This window comes from Liolophura sinensis, chromosome 9, assembly GCF_032854445.1.
Source record: "Liolophura sinensis isolate JHLJ2023 chromosome 9, CUHK_Ljap_v2, whole genome shotgun sequence".
Classification (NCBI taxonomy): domain Eukaryota; kingdom Metazoa; phylum Mollusca; class Polyplacophora; order Chitonida; family Chitonidae; genus Liolophura; species Liolophura sinensis.
This window is the reverse complement of record NC_088303.1, coordinates 125302-146025: the sequence shown is the minus strand read 5'-3', so window position 1 is coordinate 146025 and position 20724 is coordinate 125302. Positions and strand designations below refer to the sequence as shown.

Here is a 20724-nt window from a genome sequence, read left to right as displayed (position 1 = left end):
GCATGAGCTCAGCCACCAACATGACCAATGTGGCTTCAAACACACAGCATAATCTCAGACACCAACATGATCAATATGGCTTGAAACACACAGAATGAGCTCGACCACCAATGTGACCAATGTGCCATCAAACACACAGCATGAGCTCAGACACCAACATGATCAATGTGGCTTGAAACACACAGTATGAGCTCGATGACCAATGTGGTTTCAAACACACAGCATGAGCTCGACCACCAATGTGACCAATGTGGCATCAAACACACAGAATGAGCTCAGACACCAACATGATCAATGTGGCATCAAGCACACGGCATGAGCTCGACCATCAATGTGGCTTCAAATACAAAGCATGAGGTCAGACACCAACATGATCAATGGGGCTTCAACCACACAGCATGAGATCAGCCACCAACATGATCAATGTGGCATCAAACACACAGCATGAGCTCGACCACCAATGTGAGCAATGTGGCTTCAAACATACAGCATGATCTCAGACACCAACATGATCAATGTGTCATCAAACATACAGCATGAGCTCGACAACCAATGTGATCAATGTGGCTTGAAACACACAGCATGAGCTCAGACACCAACATAACCAATGTGGCTTCAAACACACAGAATGAGCTCAGCCACCAAAATGATCAATGTGGTTTCAAACACATGGCATGAGCTCAGACACCAACATGATCAATGTGGCTTGAAACACACAGCATGAGCTCAGACACCAACATGATCAATGTGTCATCAAACATACAGCATGAGCTCGACAACCAATGTGATCAATGTGGCTTCAAACACACGGCATGAGCTCAGACACCAACATGATCAATATGGCTTGAAACACACAGCATGAGTTCGACCACCAATGTGGCCAACATGATCAATATGGCTTGAAAAACACAGCATGAGCTCGACCACCAATGTGACCAATGTAGCTTCAATCACACAGCATGAGCTCAGCCACCAACATGATCAATGTGGCTTCAAACACACGGCATGAGCTCAGCCACCAACGTGACCAATGTGCCATCAAACACACAGCATGAGCTCAGACACCAACATGATCAATGTGGCTTCAACCACACGGCATGAGCTCAGCCACCAACATGACCAATGTGGCTTCAAACACACGGCATGAGCTCAGACACCAACATGATCAATATGGCTTGAAACACACAGCATGAGTTCGACCACCAATGTGGCCAACATGATCAATATGGCTTGAAAAACACAGCATGAGCTCGACCACCAATGTGACCAATGTAGCTTCAATCACAGAGCATGAGCTCAGCCACCAACATGATCAATGTGGCTTCAAACACACGGCATGAGCTCAGAAACCAACATGATCAATATGGCATCAAACACACAGTATGAGCCCGACCACCAATGTGACCAATGTGGCTTCAAACACACAGCATGAGCTCAGACACCAACATAACCAATGTGGCTTCAAACACACAGAATGAGCTCAGCCACCAAAATGATCAATGTGGTTTCAAACACACAGCATGAGCTCAGACACCAACATGATCAATGTGGCTTCAAACACACAGCATGAGCTCAGAGACCAACATGATCAATGTGGCTTCAAACACACAGCATGAGCTCAGCCACCAACATGATCAATGTGGCTTCAACCACACGGCATGAGCTCAGCCACCAACATGATCAATATGGCTTGAAACACACAGCATGAGCTCGACCACCAATATGACCACTGTGGCTTCAAACACACAGAATGAGCTCAGCCACAAACATGACCAATGTGGCTTCAAACACACAGCACGAGCTCAGACACCCACATAATCAATGTGGCTTCAACCACACGGCATGAGCTCAGCCAAACAACATGACCAATGTGGCTTGAAACACACGGCATGACCTCAGACACCAACATGATCAATGTGGCTTCAAACACACAGCATGAGCTCAGACACCAACATAACCAATGTGGCTTCAAACACACAGAATGAGCTCAGCCACCAAAATGATCAATGTGGTTTCAAACACATGGCATGAGCTCAGACACCAACATGATCAATGTGGCTTCAAACACACAGCATGAGCTCAGAGACCAACATGATCAATGGGGCTTCAACCACACAGCATGAGATCAGCCACCAACATGATCAATGTGGCTTCAACCACACACCATGAGCTCAGCCACCAACATGATCAATATGGCTTGAAACACACAGCATGAGCTTGACCACCAATATGACCACTGTGGCTTCAAACACACAGAATGAGCTCAGCCACAAACATGATCAATGTGGCTTCAAACACAAGGCATGAGCTCAGACACCAACATGATCAATGTGGCTTCAACCACACGGCATGAGCTCAGCCACCAACATGACCAATGTGGCTTCAAACAAACGGCATGAGCTCAGACACCAACATGATCAATATGGCTTGAAACACACAGCATGAGTTCGACCACCAATGTGGCCAACATGATCAATATGGCTTGAAAAATACAGCATGAGCTCGACCACCAATGTGACCAATGTAGCTTCAATCACACAGCATGAGCTCAGCCCACCAACATGACCAATGTGGCTTCAAACACACGGCATGAGCTCAGACACCAACATGATCAATGTGGCTTCAAACACACAGCATGAGCTCAGACACCAACATGATCAATGTGGTTTCAAACACACAGCATGAGTTCAGACACCAACATGATCAATGTGGCTTCAACACACGGCATGAGCTCAGCCACCAACATGACCAATGTGGCTTCAAACACACGGCATGAGCTCAGACACCAACATGATCAATATGCTTGAAACACACAGCATGAGCTCAGCCACCAACATGATCAATGTGGCCTTGAAACACACAGCATGAGTTTGACCACCAATGTGGCCAATGTGGCTTCAAACACACAGCACGAGCTCAGCCACCAACTTGATCAATGCGGCATCAAACACACAGCATGAGCTCAGCCACCAACATGATCAATGTGGCTTCAAACATATGCATGCAGAAAATGTGACATATGCACACAGTATACTGCTATTAACCATGCAATTTTGACCACACAAATAAATGCCATACAATTTGGTGACAGAATTTACATTTTCCTGGTAGGATTATGTGCCACCCTATCTTTCAAAACACCTTTCTCAGCTAAATCTACCGAACTCTCAGAATGAAGCAAAATGGAGTAACTTTGTCATGTACCAGATGTACACTACCCACAGGTACACTACACAAATGTACACAACCCACAGGTACACCACACAAAATGCTCACTACCCACAGGTACACCACACAAATGTACACTACACACATGTACAATAAATGTACACATGTTCACTACACAAATGTACACTACCCACAGGTACACTACACAAATGTATTACTACCCACAGGTACACCACACAAATGTACACTACACGCATGTACAATAGATGTACAAATGTTCACTACACAAATGTACACTACACACATGTACAATAGATGTACACATGTTCACTACACACATGTACAACAGATCCTAAAAGATCCTATAAAAGTGCCATAGAAAACAAGTTGTAACTTACCAGGTGTGGCTATAGTGTGTCACCGCGAGAGGACATTCCTCCATCCCAGTGTATTCTCTCTGTCTGTGGCTGTTTTCACAGCTCATCTGTCGGAGAACAAAAACCCAGTGCTGCAATGATGGAGAATGTGGCGATACCCAAGACTTGCCCCAAGATTGATGACAACTTCTCCAGATACCGGAGTTGATTACTAATCACTAGAGATTAGAAACGAGCCATTGTGCTGTTGAGATGGGCAAAATAACAAAATAATGTGATTGGACAACAGCGCAGGAGAATTGTATAGAGTCCACCAATAATTGATCAGCATACTTTTCATTAGGGACATGGGGCAGTGTGATTGGTCATGAAAGTTTGAGTGACACTAATCAGACTCTCAGATGACTACAGCGCTGAGGTGACAGAGGGTTGCAGTCAGAGCTGAAGTAATGGAGGCCTGCAGCCATCCTAAACCATAGTTATTGTGTTTTCCTGCTGATTTATGACTTTCTTTGTTCTCTGGCCATAAGATTGAGCCAAGAACACTGACTAGGGTATTCCAAGTCACCTTAGGCACACTCATTTCCATACACTCCCTAAATACTTGAACGACATGCCCAAGGCTAATAAACACCAAACTTACGTCAAACATCACGTTTAGTATGTTAGACAAACTCAACACACTGAAACTGCTTCTTGGTGTAACCACAGCAAAAACATATCTTTTTTCTTCTGCTTTTGTATTGCTTTCTTTTAGTATGTGAATTCAACACTGCACGCCCATGTGGGTTTTGGGGGAAATCAATAAAAAAAGCTCTGTTTCTGCCAATTCCCATCTGTAACAAGGCCGGGTAATTAATTACCAATGACAAACGTCTGACATTTAGCCTGCAGTAACTCGTGAACAGATTGTGGACATTTCCAAACCCAACCGACATTGCATGCACAGGCATCTGATGTCTTCATTTCAATAGAAAATGGACATTATAGATTATCAAGAACTGAACATACTCAAAATCTGAACATTCTAACAATTTGTTATCTTCCCAGGCAAAAGTAATTTAACAAAACTATACATAACCTTCAGAATCGATATATGGCATCGTCAAATTGCAGGACGACTTTAAGGTAACAGCACTGTATTGAAATTTAAGTTTATATGTTCTTTCCATTGGGAAATAATGGCTGAAGTTTAGGATTGACTAATCTATATGAAGAACGATTAACCTGTTTGTTCTAATGCCTGTTACAGTACAGCTGGATGCCAGCCAAATATACTGCTTTCATCAGAGGCTGACCCTGATCCACTCCATCCTGCTATCCTGACGCGATCGTATGAAAATGACAGTCACTACCCCGCATGACATCCCCAGTTTGCATAACACGTCACACAATGTCGTCTCATGGATAATATCAGTGTCTTGATAACAGCTTGTGGTCGCCTACTCCACTCACATTGTAGCTGAAGACAAGTGCGAGATCTCTGATGTTGGCGAGTTAGGATCCAGGTCCCCTAACTGTTCGATGGGTGAAAGATTGATGATAGGACAAATCATGGATTTAGCTGTACATTACTCTATGCCAATAGAAGCTCGTCTGCCGTACTCAGGGTAATGGTGGATGTGCTCATCTTCTGTACAGGTTCAAAAGAACATGATCGGATCATAGTGGGCCCACAAAACGTTGACCGGGAGCCATAATGGGCAAAGGACATTCCACAGGAATGCAACTGTACTGTATATCACAATACGCACACAGGGAGCCATGATGGGCATAGGACATTTCACAGGAATGCGACTGTCCTGTATATCACATAATGTGAACAGGGAACCATGATGGGCAAAGGATATTCCACAGGAATGCAACTGTACTGTATATCACAATACGCAAACAGGGAGACGTGATGGGCGTAGGATATTAAACTGGAATGCGACTCTGCTGTACATCACAATACGCAGACAGGCAGCCATGATGGGCATAGAATATTCAGCCGGAATGCAACTGTACTGTATATCACAATGCGCACACAGGGAGCCATGATGGGCAAAGGACATTCCACATGAATGCGACTGTCCTGTATATCACATAATGTGAACAGGGAACCATGATGGGCAAAGGATATTCCACAGGAATGCAACTGTACTGTACATCACAATACGCAGACAGGAAGCCATGATGGGCATAGAATATTCAGCCGGAATGCAACTGTACTGTATATCACAATACGCAGACAGAGAGACATGATGGGTGTAGGATATTCAGCCGCAATGCGACTGTACCGTATATCAAAATATGCAGACAAGGAGCCATGATGGGCGTAGGACATTCAGCTGGAATGCAACTGTACTGTATATCAAAATATGCAGACAAGGAGCCATGATGGGCGTAGGACATTCAGCTGGAATGAGACTCTACTGTATATTAGAATATGCAGACAGGGAGCCATGATGGGTGTGGGGTAGTCAGCTGGAATTTGACTCTACTGTATATCACAATACGCCAAACGGAAGGCATCATGGGGCGTAGGATATTCAGCCGGAATGTAACTCTACTGTATGTCACAATACATCGACAGGGAGCCTTGATGGACGGATGATATTCGGCCAGAATGCGACCCTCCTGTATATCGCAACACACAGACAGGGAACCACGAAGGGTGTAGGATATTTGGCCAGAATGCGGCTCTACTGTATAACACAACACGCAGACAGGGAGCCATGATGGGTGAAGGGTATTCAACCAAACTGCAGCTGTACTGTATATCACAATACGCAGACAGGGAACCATGATAGGTGTAGGATATTCAGCCAGAATGCGACTGTACTATATATCACAATACGCAGACAGGGAGCCATGATGGGTGAAGGGTATTCAACCAAAATGCAGCTGTACTGTATATCACAATACGCAGACAGGGAACCATGATAGGCGTAGGATACTCAGCCGGAATGCAACTGTACTATATATCACAATATGCAGACAGGGAGACATGATGGGCGAAGGATATTCAGCCGGAATGCGACTATACTGTACATCACAATACGCAGGCAGGGATCCATGATGGGTGTAGGACATTCAGCCAGAATGCAACTGTAATGTAATGCAACTGTAATGTATAATACAATTTGCATACAGGGAGCCATGGTGGACGAAGGATATTCAGCCGGAATGCGACTGTACTGTATATCACAATACGCAGACAGGGAGACATGATGGGTGTAGGATATTCAGCCGAAATGCGACTGTATTGTATATCACAATATGCACACAGGGAGCCATGATGGGCGGAAGATATTCGGCCAGAATGCGACTGTCCTGTATATCACAATACACAGACAGAGAGCCATGATGGGTGTAGGATATTCAGCAGGAATGCAGCTCTACTGTATATCACAATACGCAGACAGAGAGCCATGATGGGCGAAGGATATTCAGCAGGAATGCAGCTCTACTGTATATCACAATACGCAGACAGAGAGCCATGATGGGTGTAGGATATTCAGCAGGAATGCAGCTCTACTGTATATCACAATACGCAGACAGAGAGCCATGATGGGCGAAGGATATTCAGCAGGAATGCAGCTCTACTGTATATCACAATACGCAGACAGAGAGCCATGATGGGTGTAGGATATTCAGCCGGAATGCGACTCTACTTTATATCACAATATGCACACAGGGAGCCATGATGGGTAAAGGATATTAAACTGGAATGCGACTCTACTGTATATCACAATAACCGGACAGGGAGCCATGATGGGCGGAAGATATTCGGCCAGAATGCAACTGTACTGTATATCACAATACGCAGACAGGGAGCCATGATGGGTGTAGGATATTCAGCCGGAATGCGACTGTATATCACAATACGCAAACAGGGAGCCATGATGGGTGTAGGATATTCAGCCGGAATACGACTGTATATCACAATACGCAAACAGGGAGCCATGATGGGCGTGGGATGTTCAGCCAGAATGTGACTGTACTGTATGTCATTTTTTGTACAAAGAAAATCGAACCTCATATTTATCACATCCACTTTTCCAAAACCATGCATATTAATAATATTCATACAAAAAGAAAGTAATGTTACAGAGATGGAAGACATTCACATCCAACATTACCCTGTGTACAGTACAGAAGTAAAGAAGATGAGCACATCCACCATTACCATGAGTACGGAAGATGAGCACATCCACCATTAACCTGAGTACAGAAGATGAGCACATCTACCATTACCCTAAGTACAGAAGATGAGCACATCCACCATTAACCTGAGTACGGAAGATGAGCACATCCACCATTAACCTGAGTATAGAAGACGAGCACATCCACTATTACCATGAGTACGGAAGATGAGCACATCCACCATTACCCTGAGTATAGAAGACGAGCACATCCACCACTAACCTGAGTACAGAAGATGAGCACATCCACCATTAACCTGAGTACGGAAGATGAGCACATCCACCATCACCATGAGTACAGAAGATGAGCACATCCACCATTACCATGAGTATGGAAGATGAGCACATCCACCATTAACCTGAGTATAGAAGACGAGCACATCCACCACTAACCTGAGTACAGAAGATGAGCACATCCGCTATTACCCTAATTACAGAAGATGAGCACACCCACCACTAACCTGAGTACAGGAGATGAGCACATCCACTATTACCCTAAGTACAGGAGATGAGCACATCCACTATTACCCTAAGTACAGAAGATGAGCACATCCACCATTACCCTAAGAACAGAAGATGAGCACATCCACCATTAACCTGAGTACAGAAGACGAGCACATCCACCACTAACCTGAGTACAGAAGATGAGCACATCCACCATTACCATGAGTACGGAAGATGAGCACATCCACCAATAACCTGAGTATAGAAGACGAGCACATCCACCATTACCATGAGTACAGAAGATGAGCACATCCACCATTAACCTGAGTATAGAAGACGAGCACATCCACCATTAACCTGAGTACAGAAGATGAGCACATCTACCATTACCCTAAGTACAGAAGATGAGCACATCCACCATTAACCTGAGTATAGAAGACGAGCACATCCACCACTAACCTGAGTACAGAAGATGAGCACATCCGCTATTACCCTAATTACAGAAGATGAGCACATCCACCATTAACCTGAGTACAGAAGATGAGCACATCCACCATTAACATGAGTACAGCAGATGAGCACATCCACCATTACCCTAAGAACAGAAGATGAGCACATCCACCACTAACCTGAGCACAGAAGATGAGCACATCTGCTATTACCCTAATTACAGAAGATGAGCACATCCACCATTAACCTGAGTACAGAAGATGAGCACATCCACCATTACCCTAAGTACAGAAGATGACCACATCCACCATTACCATGAGTACGGAAGATGACCACATCCACCATTACCCTAATTACAGAAGATGAGCACATCCACCATTAACCTGAGTACAGAAGATGAGCACATCCACCATTACCCTAAGTACAGAAGATGAGCACATCCACCATTACCCTAAGTACAGAAGATGAGCACATCCACCATTACCATGAGTACAGAAGATGAGCACATCCACCATTACCCTAATTACAGAAGATGAGCACATCCACCATTAACCTGAGTACAGAAGATGAGCACATCCACCATTACCCTAAGTACAGAAGATGAGCACATCCACCATTACCCTAAGTACAGAAGATGAGCACATCCACCATTACCCTGAGTACAGAAGATGAGCACATCCACCATCACCACGAGTACAGAAGATGAGCACATCCACCATTACCAAGTACAGAAGATGAGCACATCCACCATTACCAAGTACAGAAGATGAGCACATCCACTATTACCCTAAGTACAGAAGATTAGCACATCCACCATTACCAAGTACAGAAGATGAGCACATCCACCATTAACCTGAGTACAGAAGATGAGCACATCTACCATCTCCATGAGTACAGAAGATGAGCACATCCACCGTTAACCTGAGTACAGAAGATGAGCACATCCACTATTACCCTAAGTACAGAAGATGAGCACATCCACCATTACCAAGTACAGAAGATGAGCACATCCACCATTACCATGAGTACAGAAGATGAGCACATCCACTATTACCCTAAGTACAGAAGATGAGCACATCCACCATTAACCTGAGTACAGAAGATGAGCACATCCACCATTACCCTAAGTACAGAAGATGACCACATCCACCATTACCCTAAGTACAGAAGATGAGCACATCCACCATTACCCTGAGTACAGAAGATGAGCACATCCACCATTAACCTGGGTATAGAAGATGAGCACATCCACCATTACCCTGAGTACAGAAGATGAGCACATCCACCATTAACCTGGGTATAGAAGATGAGCACATCCACCATTACCCTGAGTACAGAAGATGAGCACATCCACCATTACCAAGTACAGAAGATGAGCACATCCAGCATTAACCTGAGTACAGAAGATGACTACAGCTTGTGTATAGAGATGTATAAGTGTATGCACATATGAATGAGCCATGAGAGACTTGCAGCCTGTGTATATGGATGTACAGGTGTACACATGCATGAATGTGCCACGAGAGACTTACAGCCTGTGTATATAGATGTACAGGTTAGGGCTAGCCATGAGAAACTTACAGCCTGTGTATATAGATGTACAGGTTAGGGCTAGCCATGAGAGACTTACAGCTTGTGCATATAGATGTACAGGTGTACACATGCATGAATGTACCATGAGAGACTTACAGCCTGTGTATATAGATGTACAGGTTAGGGCTAGCCATGTGAGACCTACAGCCTGTGTATACAGATGTACAGGTTAGGGCTAGCCATGTGAGACTTACAGCTTGTGCATATAGATGTACAGGTGTACACATGCATGAATGTGCCATGAGAGACTTACAGCCTGTGTATATAGATATACAGGTTAGGGCTAGCCATGAGAAACTTACAGCCTGTGTATATAGATGTACAGGTTAGGGCTAGCCATGAGAGACTTACAGCTTGTGTATATAGATGTACAGGTTAGGGCTAGCCATGAGAGACTTACAGCTTGTGTATATAGATGTACAGGTTAGGGCTAGCCATGAGAGACTTACAGCCTGTGTATATAGATGTACAGGTTAGGGCTAGCCATGAGAGACTTACAGCCTGTGTATATAGATGTACAGGTTAGGGCTAGCCATGTGAGACTTACAGCCTGTGTATACAGATGTACAGGTTAGGGCTAGCCATGTGAGATTTACAGCTTGTGTATATAGATGTACAGGTTAGGGCTAGCCATGTGAGACCTACAGCCTGTGTATACAGATGTACAGGTTTGGCCTAGCCATGAGAGACTTACAGCTCGTGTATATAGATGTACAGGTTAGGGCTAGCCATGAGAGACTTACAGCATGTGTATACAGATGTACAGGTTAGGGCTAGCCATGAGAAACTTACAGCTTGTGTATATAGATGATTCGGAAATGTATTACGAGTAAATGGCGTTCAGCTCGTAAAAAAAAACAGCAGAAGGTGCGACCTAGATTTGCCAAGCATGACATCATGCATCTATTATTTCACTTATACACCAGCAGCCAGCATTGTGGTGGGGGGAAACCAGGCAGAGCCCAGGGGAGTCTTCAGGGATCACCTGCATGTGTGTGGCAAGGGTATGTAAATTCTCTTACAGTAAAGAAAGAAGTGAATATATATGCAACCATAATCCACCATCATGCTCATTGTCATATATGCAAGATAGCACAGTAGGTAGCGTGCCCGCTTTGGCAGCGGTAGATCCAGGGTCAATCCTGGGTCGAGTCACACCTAAGACCTTAAAAGAGGAAGTATAATGGCTTGGGTTGGGTGGCTGACTTGCCTTTGGTAAGTCGTCTCAGTGAAGCAGCACTAGATAAAAGAGCGGTGGAAATCCGTCCTGCAACAAGGAGGCACATTACATGCACTGTAATGGTTCCTTCGTCGTCATACAACTGAAAAAATTGTTAACTACGACGTTAAACCCCCAAGCACTCATTCACTCACTTCTGTCCATTAAAATTTAAACAATATGTATATTTATATCATAATGGCAAACTTATGCTTCAATTTTAGATTATTAGGGACATTATAACTGGAAACCAATCAGCCCTTGACCAACCTGCACTCGGCCAATCAGCCCTTGACCAATCAACCCTCGACCAATCAGCCCTCAATCAATCAGCCCTTGGCCAATCAGCCCTTGATCAATCAACCCTTGACCAATCAGCCCTTGACCAACCAGCCCTGGACCAATCAACCCTCGACCAATCAGCCCTCAATCAATCAGCCCTTGGCTAATCAGACCCAACCAGCTCTCGACCAATCAGCCTTCGACCAATCAGCCCTTGATCAATCAACCCTCAACCAATCAGCCCTTGACCAATCAGCCCTCAACCAATCAGCCCTTGGCCAATCAGCCCTTGACCAACCTGCCCTCAGCCAATCAGCCCTCGACCAGTCAACCCTCGACCAATCAGCCCTCAGCCAATCAGCCCTTGACCAATCAGCCCCAACCAGCCCTCGACCAATCAACCCTCGACCAATCAGCCCTCAATCAATCAGCCCTTGACCAATCGGCCCCAACCAGTCCTCGACCAATCAGCCCTCGAACAATCAACCCTCGACCAATCAGCCCTCAACCAATCAGCCCTTGGCCAATCAGCCCTTGACCAATCAGCCCTTGACCAATCAACCCTTGACCAACCTGCCCTCGGCCAATCAGCCCTTGACCAATCAACCCTCGACCAATCAGCCCTAGACCAATCAGCCCTTGACCAACCTGCCCTCGGCCAATCAGCCCTTGACCAATCAACCCTTGGCCAATCAGCCCTCAATCAATCAGCCCTTGGCCAATCAGCCCTCAACCAATCAGCCCTTGACCAATCAACCCCAACCAACCCTCGACCAACCAGCCCTTGGCCAATCAGCCCTTGACCAATCAGCCCCAACCAGCCCTTGACCAGCCAGCTCTTGACCAATCAGCCCTTGACCAATCAGCCCTCAACCAATCAGCCCTTGACCAACCTGCCCTCGATCAATCAACCCTTGACCAATCAGCCCTCAATCAATCAGCCCTTTGCCAATCAGCCCCAACCAGCCCTCGACCAATCAGCCCTCGACCAATCAGCACTTGATCAATCAACCCTCGACCAAACAGCCCTTGACCAATCAATCCTCGACCAATCAGCCCTCAATCAATCAGCCCTTGACCAATCAGCCCCAACCAGCCCTCGACCAATCAACCCTCGACCAATCAGCCCTCAATCAATCAGCCCTTGGCCAATCAGCCCTTGACCAATCAGCCCCAACCAGTCCTCGACCAATCAGCCCTCGACCAATCAGCCCTTGACCAATCAGCCCTTGATCAATCAGCCCTTGACCAATCAACCCTTGACCAACCTGCCCTCGGCCAATCAGCCCTTGACCAATCAACCCTCGACCAATCAGCCCTCGACCAATCAGCCCTTGATAAATCAGCCCTTGACAAATCAACCCTTGACCAACCTGCCCTCGGCCAATCAGCCCTTGACCAATCAACCCTGGACCAATCAGCCCTCAGTCAATCAGCCCTTGGCCAATCAGCCCTCAATCAATCAGCCCTTGACCAATCAGTCCCAACAAGTTCTCAACCAACCAGCCCTTGGCCAATCAGCCCTTGACCAATCAGCCCCAACCAGCCCTCGACAAACCAGCCCTTGACCAACCAACCCCCAATCAATCAGCCCTTGGCCAATCAGCCCTGGACCAATCAACCCTCGACCAATCAGCCCTCCATCAATCAGCCCTTGACGAATCAGCCCTTGACCAACCAGCCCTCAACCAATCAGCCCTCGACCAATCAGCCCTGGACCAATCAACCCTTGACCAACCTGCCCTCGGCCAATCATCCCTTGACCAATCAACCCTCGACCAATCAGCCCTCGACCAATCAGCCCTTGATAAATCAGCCCTTGACCAATCAGCCCTTGACAAATCAACCCTTGACCAATCAACCCTTGACCAATCAACCCTTGACCAATCAGCCCTCAGTCAATCAGCCCTTGGCGTATCAGCCCTCAATCAACCAGGCCTTGGCCAATCAGCCCTTGACAGCCCCAACCAGCCCTCGACCAACCAGCCCTTGACCAACCAGCCCCCAATCAATCAGCCCTTGGCCAATCAGCCCTTGACCAATCAACCCTTGGCTAATCAGCCCTCAATCAATCAGCCCCAACCAGCCCTCGACCAATCAGACCTCAACCAATCAGCCCATGGCCAATTAGCCCTTGACCAATCAGCCCCAACCAGCCCTCGACCGACAAGCCCTTGACCAATCAGCCCTTGACCAACCAGCCACCAATCAACCAGCCCTTGACCAATCAGCCCCAACCAGCCCTCGACCAACCAGCCCTCGACCAACCAGCCCTCGACCAATCAGCCCTTGACCAACCAGCCCTCAATCAACCAGCCCTCGACCAATCAGCCCTCGACCAATCAGCCCTTGACCAATCAGCCCTTGACCAACCAGCCCTCAACCAATCAGCCCTTGGCCAATCAGCCCTTCGCCAATCAGCCCTTGACCAATCAGCCCCAACCAGCCCTCGACTAACCAGACCTCGACCAACCAGACCTCGACCAACCAGCCCTTGACCAATCAGCCCTTGACCAACCAGCCTTCAATCAATCAGCCCTTGGCCAATCAGCCCTTGATCAATCAGCCCTTGACCAATCAGCCCTTGACCAACCAGCCCTCAACCAATCAGCCCTTGGCCAATAAGCCCTCAACCAATCAGCCCCAACCAGCCCTCGACCAACCAGCCCTTGACCAATGAGACTCTACTGTCTTGGTTATGGCCTCAAACATACCTCAGAATGAGAGAATCATCCATAATATATTGGTTTTCTTTGTCACAGAAAACATGCAGCCATGACTTATAAAACATTTGCTTAGTTAGGACTGCCTGTGCTAAAATGAATGCTCTAAAATAGCCAGGGCAAATACTGCACTGAGTTTTGCTAGAACATAAACAGTGTTTTGGGGCACTAGACAGATATTTTTTTGCTCCTGTATTCACTGTTGCTGATTTACATTGCTGGATTTAGTAAATTACATTCAGATACAAATTTTCCAGAGATTAAATATCTGATCAGTAAAATACATTATAGTGCATTAATCTATTTGAACAAATTAAACAAAATATTTAACATTCGATTCTGATGCACTGTGGTGCAGTTTTTATATGGTTGGATTGAAAGTAATAGGGCCATAACATATGTCCCCCCACCCCCCACCCCAAACTTTAAAAACATATAATTCTTTTTAGCAAATAATTAAATGTTTAATTCTATTTTGATGAGGCACATGGAGATATGTTGACACTCTATAGGTTGCAAACCAGTGAGGCTGTTGGACTTACTCTTTACTCTGTCTTACATACATGACACAGGCCCCTAGCCTACTGAACAATACCCGTACTGAACAAAACTGACCTTATGCAGCTTCTGCCCACATCCATGGTTAGAGCATCATACCCAGCTCAAGCCATCAGCAATAGTGCTCAGATCAACCTCCTTATAGGCACACATCTAAAGTCATATCCACGTTTCCGCTAAAGCCGTACGTCGGAAGGTCTTCAACTTGCGGATGGTCGTGGGTTTCCCCCGTTATCTGAACGCTTTCCTTCCACCATAATGCTGGCCGCCGTCGTATAAATGAAATATTCTTGAGTACTGGTACGGCGTAAAACAACAATCAAATAAATAAATAAATCATATCCATTTTGAAACCGTTGGATTTTTCACAGCAGTGTTTCGCGACACGCATGTAACCTGCCATGCCCCTTGCAGTCATAATTCATATTCATACTGACATCGAAGACGAAATTATAAACAACAAGGTGAGGCCATTCCACAGCAACAGTGCCAGGTGCGCCGAACTCCTGCCAAAATAAACTACATCTTGTCACACTCTACTCTTACCTGTAAATGATATATACCCGGTCATCCTTGTTGGATATTAGTTCTGAACATTTGTTTTACCAGTTAGGCACTACCGAGTGGCAGATGTGCGTCCCCCACTCGCCAAGCTTCCGTTGACGAAAGTTGACACCGCTTTTGTCCCACTTCCTGGTCCAGCGACGGATTTCACGGAGGAAATCTGACTGCCAGAGTGATCTCCCCTAGATAACAAAACACGGCCTGTCCCCTTTTAAATATGTGGAATGTTAACTAGGGGTCTTGCGTTTAAAGCATAATGTTTTAGGTCCCTCATGTAACTATCACTGCCTTGAACTCAGTCCAACGACCTGAATCTAAATGTTTGTTTTACAGGCAGAATGAGATTTTTTCAAAGTCTGAAGAAAGTATAAAAAAAAACAAGACTAAAAAACCTGAATAAAGAATAAATCACCTATTTTGTGTGAAATATGAATTGTAAATTTTCTTGTTGACATATTTTGTGATCGGAAAAGTTTGAAATAAAAGAAAATCACGAAAACATCAAGATTTGGGAAAACAAACTTAGATTTGGTAGCAAGGCTACCAAAACTAGAGCTCGTCAGTAAGAGAGACAGTGAAAGCAAAAGTTGAGCTCAATACATAAAGTACTGAAATCATGAATTTGGTAATTTATGATAATTAATATGCGCATAGAGCATCAGCAATGGAACATTCCCATTGTGTCACTGTGATTTATATGCATGTAAAACATCAAGTCAATACATGCAGTACTTTTTGAGATTCAACCCCTAACATTTTGTTTAACTTGGATTCTAAAACACAGTACACTAAGTCAGGAATTCAGTAGTTTACGGTGTTTAATATGTACACACCAAATCAACACTGGAATATCATCCTGGTGTTACTGTACTCTACATGTGTGTAAATCATGAGCTCAATGCCTGCAGTACTTTTTGAGATACATGTACCATACCTAACATAGTGCTTAACATTTCTTTCCTGGTTAATGGACTCCGATGTCAACGCTCTGGGCACAACATAAGCAATGCTTGTACTTTGTCATAAAGGTTTAATTTTATTCTGTAAATTGGATTTTCTGTGTCACCTAAAAAATAAAAACAAAGGATAAAACTGGCTAACTCGGGAAACTTCTAAATCAGAGGAGCATACTGAGACAGATTTATGATACTCCTTGGAGCAGCTCAACACTGACTGGTTAAGAAACAGGTTTTTCAGATGCAATGAAACACAAGGTGTGAACTAAATCCCAGGCTTGGATAGGAGTTCATTTTCTCAATTCATGCTCAACTGTATCACTGAAGACTTAAAAGTAATCGCACTCACAGTTGGAGGTCAAAAGGTCAACAGCAAGACCATTGCTTAATCACCAAAGTTGGTGGTTTACACAACTGCTTCCTTGATCAACAATAGATTATTAATTAATAATAAATGCTCTAATTGTAATGATTAATAATAAGTAAAAAATTCTTTAGGAACATGCCAACAATCAATCAAATAATTAAAAAACATTAAAACATTTAAGCATTTAAAAAAATCCTTACTATGGAGGTTAATAATTATATTGTGTATTTTTAGCTGGGGGAACAAGGAGGTAACAAAGATGTGATACAAATAGGTGCCATGCTGACAGATAACATACATAACCAGACAGATTGGAAGGCAAATAATGCCATAGGAAGCTTTAATTATAGTTACATGAATATGTTGGTCTAAATACATGTATATTCCAAATCCCAAAACACTTTCTGTGCAATCATTGCTGGCCACAATAACTGTCACAGTCCGAGTCCCAAAACACTTTCTGTGCAGTCATTGCTGGCCACAATAACTGTCACAGTCCAAACCCCAAAACACTTTCTGTGCAGTCAATGCTGGCCACAATAACTGTCACAGTCCGAGTTCCAAAACACTTTCTGTGCAGTCAATGCTGGCCACAATAACTGTCACAGTCCGAGTCCCAAAACACTTTCTGTGCAGTCAATGCTGGCCACAGTGACTGTCACAGTCCGAGTCCCAAAACACTTTCTGTGAAGTCAATGCTGGCCACAATAACTGTCACAGTCCGAGTCCCAAAACACTTTCTATGCAGTCACTGCTGGCCACAATAACTGTCACAGTCCAAACCCCAACACACTTTCCGTGCAGTCAATGCTGGCCACAATAACTGTCACAGTCCAAACCCCAAAACACTTTCTGTGCAGTCAATGCTGGCCACAATAACTGTCACAGTCCGAGTCCCAAAACACTTTCTGTGAAGTCAATGCTGGCCACAGTGACTGTCACAGTCCGAGTCCCAAAACACTTTCTGTGAAGTCAATGCTGGCCACAATAACTGTCACAGTCCGAGTCCCAAAACACTTTCTGTGCAGTCACTGCTGGTCACAATAACTGTCACAGTCCAAACCCCAAAACACTTTCTGTGCAGTTATTGCTGGCCACAATAACTGTCACAGTCTGAGTCCCAAAACACTTTCTGTGCAGTCACTGCTGGCCACAATAACTGTCACAGTCCAAATCCCAAAACACTTTCTGTACAGTCAATGCTGGCCACAATAACTGTCACAGTCCGAGTCCCAAAACACTTTCTGTGCAGTCACTACTGGCTACAGTGACTGTCATAGTCATGGTGTTTCTTTTTTCATGTCTACCTATCCATAAATCAACACAAAAAAAAACAAAAAAAAAAACGTAACAGAATTCCTGCTGTGTAATAAATATGTATGTATATAGTACACACATGCTGTTTTTTGCTTGCCTCAGGAAAAAGAGTCATGTACACATATATAGACAATTGGGTATAACAGGTGATATATAATGATGTGGCCTTTGTTCACTCTGATAAAAGGTGATATGTAATGATGTGGGCTTTATTCACTCTGATAACAGGCGATATGTAATGATGTGGGCTTTGTTCACTCTGATAACAGGTGATACATGATGATGTGGGCTTTGTTCACTTTGATAACAGGTGATATGTAATGATGTGGGCTTTGTTCACTCTGATAACAGGCGATATGTAATGGTGTGGGCTTTGTTCACTTTGATAACGGGTAATATATAATGATGCGGGCTTTGTTCACTCTGATAACGGGTGATATGTAATGATGTGGGCTTTGTTCACTGTGATAACAGGTGATATGTAATGATGTGGGCTTTGTTCACTCTGATAACAGGCGATATGTAATGGTGTGGGCTTTGTTCACTCTGATAACAGGTGATATGTAATGATGTGGGCTTTGTTCACTCTGATAACAGGTGATATGTAATGATGTGGGCTTTGTTCACTCTGATAACAGGTAATAAGTAATGACGTGGGCTTTGTTCACTCTGATAACAGGTGATATGTAATGATGTGGGCTTTGTTCACTTTGATAACGGGTAATATGTAATGATGTGGGCTTTGTTCACTCTGATAACAGGTAATAAGTAATGACGTGGGCTTTGTTCACTCTGATAACAGGTGATATGTAATGATGTGGGCTTTGTTCACTTTGATAACAGGTGATATGTAATGATGTGGGCTTTGTTCACTCTGATAACAGGCGATATGTAATGGTGTGGGCTTTGTTCACTCTGATAACGGGTAATATGTAATGATGTGGGCTTTGTTCACTCTGATAACGGGTGATACATGATGATGTGGGCTTTGTTCACTCTGATAACGGGTGATATGTAATGATGTGGGCTTTGTTCACTGTGATAACAGGTGATATGTAATGATGTGGGCTTTGTTCACTCTGATAACAGGTGATATGTAATGATGTGGGCTTTGTTCACTCTGATAACAGGTGATATGCAATGATGTGGGCTTTGTTCACTGTGATAACAGGTGATATGTAATGATGTGGGCTTTGTTCACTCTGATAACAGGTAATAAGTAATGATGTGGGCTTTGTTCACTCTGATAACGGGTAATATGTAATGATGTGGGCTTTGTTCACTCTGATAACAGGTGATATGTAATGATGTGGGCTTTGTTCACTCTGATAACGGGTAATATGTAATGATGTGGGCTTTGTTCACTCTGATAACAGGTGATATGTAATGATGTTGGCTTTGCTCACTCTGATAACGGGTAATATGTAATGATGTGGTCTTTGTTCACTCTGATAACAGGTGATATGTAATGATGTGGGCTTTGTTCACTCTGATGGGGATGAAATATCACATGCATAAATACAATGAAAAATATGGTTGTACATGATATACCTTTAATTACATATTTTGATAGGTGCTCATTATGTTTATTAAAGAGACATGTGACTGTTGACTTTAAAACTAAATAAAATGTTGACCTAAAAAAAAACAAAAACTGACACTGACAATTTTTGTAATAATCAACACATGATAATGACAAGGTGGGTGAAAATACAGCCATCTTTTCCTTTTCACATTAATGTGGCGTGTATGTATTTTACTCATTATAACATTGCCTACCTGTTTCAACATTTGGTCTCTTGGTATGATTTATGTCCAACAAATGGTGTGAATAGGACTCAAGAAACCTCTTAGCCAACTGGGCGCAAACTCTCAATGCAATAGTAATAATGGGTCAGTCTCAGCAGATAGAAAAATATTTTTTGGGAAGAAAATGAATAACAAAAAGCCTCCCAAGAACATGTCTGACTTATTCATAAGTACTGTCTAATCAAGCAGTCACAAGAACATGTTTCACTCCTTCATATGTACTGTCTAATCAAGCAGTCACAAGAACATACATGTATTTGACTCCTTCATATGTACTGTCTAATCAAGCAGTCACAAGAACATGTCTGACTCCCTCATACGTACTGTCTAATCAAACAGTCACAAGAACATGTTTCACTCCCTCATATGTACTGTCTAATCAAGCCATCACAAGAACATGTTTGACTCCTTCATATGTACTGTCTAATCAAGCAGTCATAAGAATATACATGTATTTGACTCCTTCATATGTACTGTCCAATCAAGCGGTCACAAGAACATGTCTGACTCCCTCAATTGTACTGTCTAATCAAGCAGTCACAAGAACATGTTTGACTCCCTCATTTGTACTGTCTAATCAAGCAGTCACAAGAACATGTCTGACTCCCTCATATGTAGTGTCTAATCAAGCAGTCACAAGAACATGTCTGACTCCCTCATTTGTACTGTCTAATCAAGCAGTCACAAGAACATATTTGACTCCCTCATAT

General features: G+C 44.0%; 1 protein-coding gene across 2 annotated transcripts in view; it reads right to left on the bottom strand.

Moving 5' to 3' along the window:
* The window catches only part of LOC135475366 (docking protein 5-like), a 49021-nt gene extending 33348 nt beyond the window's left edge, over window positions 1-15673 (bottom strand). The window contains exons 1-3 of one of the 2 annotated variants that reach the window (XM_064755230.1): window positions 15548-15604; window positions 11430-11486; window positions 3567-3652 (exon numbers count right to left, since the gene is read on the bottom strand). The gene's annotated coding sequence lies outside the window, so the exon portion shown is untranslated. Of the gene's footprint in view, window positions 1-3566; window positions 3653-11429; window positions 11487-15547 lie in introns of both variants that reach the window. The other variant, XM_064755229.1, reaches the window with a different exon arrangement.
* Between the last annotated feature and the right edge of the window lie 5051 nt (window positions 15674-20724).